This window comes from Scylla paramamosain, chromosome 22 (assembly GCF_035594125.1).
Source record: "Scylla paramamosain isolate STU-SP2022 chromosome 22, ASM3559412v1, whole genome shotgun sequence".
Lineage (NCBI taxonomy): Eukaryota > Metazoa > Arthropoda > Malacostraca > Decapoda > Portunidae > Scylla > Scylla paramamosain.
In genome coordinates this window covers 21,269,930-21,273,180 of record NC_087172.1, presented here as the reverse complement: position 1 = coordinate 21,273,180, position 3,251 = coordinate 21,269,930, and positions in this window count along the sequence as shown.

The following is a 3,251-nucleotide window of genomic DNA, read 5'->3' as shown; positions in this document are numbered from 1 at the left end:
AAGGTTTTGACATTTTCTGTTAATGAAGGAGTTTTTGGCTAGTTGGAGAACAGACTTGGCATGGTTCCGGGCAGAAATATAAAGTACATGAGATTCTGGTGATGGAAGGCTTAAGTACCTTTTGTGGGCCACCTCTCTATCATGTATAGCACGAGAACAAGCTGTGTTAAACCAAGGTTTAGAAGGTTTAGGATGAGAAAAAGAGTGAGGAAAGCTTGCCTCCATGCCAGACACTATCACCTCTGTTATGCGCTCAGCACAAAAAGACGGGTCTCTGACACGAAAGCAGTAGTCATTCCAAGGAAAATCAGCAAAATACCTCCTCAGGTCCCCCCAACTGGCAGAGGCAAAACGCCAGAGGCACCTTCGCTTAGGGGGATCCTGAGGAGGGATTGGAGTGATAGGACAAGATAAAGATATGAGATTGTGATCGGAGGAGCCCAACGGAGAAGAAAGGGTGACAGCATAAGCAGGATTAGAGGTCAGGAAAAGGTCAAGAATGTTGGGCGTATCTCCAAGACGGTCAGGAATGCGAGTAGGGTGTTGCACCAATTGCTCTAGGTCATGGAGGATAGCAAAGTTGTAGGCTAGTTCACCAGGATGGTCAGTGAAGGGAGAGGAAAGCCAAAGCTGGTGGTGAACATTGAAATCTCCAAGAATGGAGATCTCTGCAAAAGGGAAGAGGGTCAGAATGTGCTCCACTTTGGAAGTTAAGTAGTCAAAGAATTTCTTATAGTCAGAGGAGTTAGAAGAGAGGTATACAGTACAGATAAATTTAGTATGAGAATGACTCTGTAGTCGTAGCCAGATGGTGGAAAACTCGGAAGATTCAAGAGCGTGGGCACGAGATCAAGTTAAGTCATTGCGCACGTAAACGCAGCATCCAGCTTTGAATCGAAAATGAAAATAGAGAAATTAGGAGGGAACAGAAAAGGGGCTACTGTCAGTTGCCTCAGACACCTGGGTTTCAGTGAGGAAAAGAAGATGAGGTTTAGAAGAGGAGAGATGGTGTTCTACAGATTGAAAATCAGATCTTAGACCGCGAATGTTGCAGAAGTTAATGAAGAAAAAGTTGAGGGGGGTGTCAAGACACTTAGGGTCGTCCACAGAAAGGCAGTCCGACCTGGGGACATTTATGGTCCCCTCCCCAGATGGGGACTCCGAGGCTGGTATAGGAGTCGCCATGATGATTTAAAAATTTTTGAGTGAAGGGTGTGTGTGTTATTAGGTGCTTGTAGTTTTGTGTGAAGGAAGAGAGTTGTCTTTACAGGGCAGGCTGTGACTGCCCCCTTGTGTTGTGAGACACAAAAAGAAACGTTCAGTGTGGTCACACCTGGGTTTAATGATAAGTTCACAGCACCCCCTGAACAGTGCTTTAGACCTCACTGGGAGTAATTATCGTTTTGGCAGGTGTCTACTGCCTCCTCCTGTATTGTTATTGGTCAGCATAAAAAAAATGTCGAAAAGTTTGTTGCCAAGAGAACAAGCTAACCTTTATACTCCATCAGGAAATTAAGGAACATAACAACCTGTACTGACACACCGGGGAGACAAGGCGCTGAGACACACCCGGGAAGAACCTCCTCAAGAAGTTAACTCCTTGGAACATGTTGAATTAGTCCACTTCAACTTTACGTCGGACCAAATTAAATACTTTTAGACCGATGATTTTGCTCGCCACAACACACAGCTCCCTGACTTTAAGACAGCACCCGTGAAGCTTTGTGAACTCGTGAAGTCTCAGCCTGAAATAAAAGTGTAAGAGAGCCACCGGACTTGAAGGGTTAAGGAGCGGTTCACGGCCAAGGAGGAAAGTTCAAAAGGCTTGGATTATATATATTTTTTTTCTTTTTTTCACACACACACACACACACACACACAATTCTAACAAGCCAATCAAACATCACTGGAAGTATGTGGACGACTGCACCGTGGGCGTCCCAGTTTCCACCAAGAACCCGGACTACTCGCCACTGCAAGCAATTCTGGAGCGACTGCAGACGTGGACGGAGGAGAACAGGATGACCATCAACCACAGGAAAACTGTGGTGATGCATTTCTGTACGAGAACAAGTAATTCTCTTCTCGTACCTCCTCTGTACCAGTCCCCCCTTCCCAGCTCACAATGGGCCCTCACCCCCTCCAGGTGGTCCGATATGCCAAGCTTCTCGGAGTCACGGTGAACGACCAGCTGACCTGGAAGCAGCATGTCGCCAGCTACCTACAGGCTGTACATGCTGCGCAGACTCAGGTCGCTGGGGACGCCGACAGATGAGTTAAGGGGGGTGCACCTCACCTCCATCCTCCCCAAACTCATGTACGCCTCCCCAGCGTGGTCCTCCTCCCTCACATACACTCAACAGCTACAGCTAGAGAGTGTGCAGAAAAGGGCATGCAGGGTCATCCTTAGACCTGCCTACACCACCTATTAAGAAGCCCTGACCATCCTGAGTCTGTCCAGACTATCCACCAGGCACCGAGAGGCTCTGGAGAAGTTTGGAAGGGAACTACTGCATCATCCACGTCTCAGAAACATGCTGCTTCCTGACGCGCCTCGCCCGGTCCGTGCCACCAGACACCACAACAAGATAACGCCCCTAAAGGCGCCGCGCACGGACCGGTACAGACTCAGTGCGATTCCCACCATGGTGCGAGCCATCAATCAGTAGTCCCTTCTAGATTAGACTTACCTTTAGGATTAATGTTAAGTATTTCCCCACCCCCTCTGTACATTTTCAGTTTGTTAACTGCCTAAATAATAAACCGTTTATTTTTATTACTATTATTATTATTATTATCATTATTATTATTATTATTATTATTATTATTATTATTATTATTATTATATACACATACACACAGAGAGACAGATAGACAGATACGTAGTCACACTAAGTCATCTAAAGTCAGCATTTTGCAAATTTACTTATAGAAGGTCCTCAAAAAAATAGATAAAAAATGGTGTGTGTGGTGGAAACGATCAACGAAGAAATGAGAGAGAGAGAGAAAGAGAGAGAGAGAGAGAGAGAGAGAGAGAGAGAGAGAGAGAGAGAGAGAGAGAGAGAGAGAGAGAGAGAGAGACCCTAAAACCGGCATCCCTTTATCTCTTCGTCAATCCACACATCTGCGTCATAGCAAGGGTACGCGTGGCCTTCCAGATGTGTCCTGCACCAGAACCACAACACAACGCTGACAAGGAAACTGTTCTAGTGATGTCATTTGAGTGAAACCTGTCCTGGACCACGCTTGCC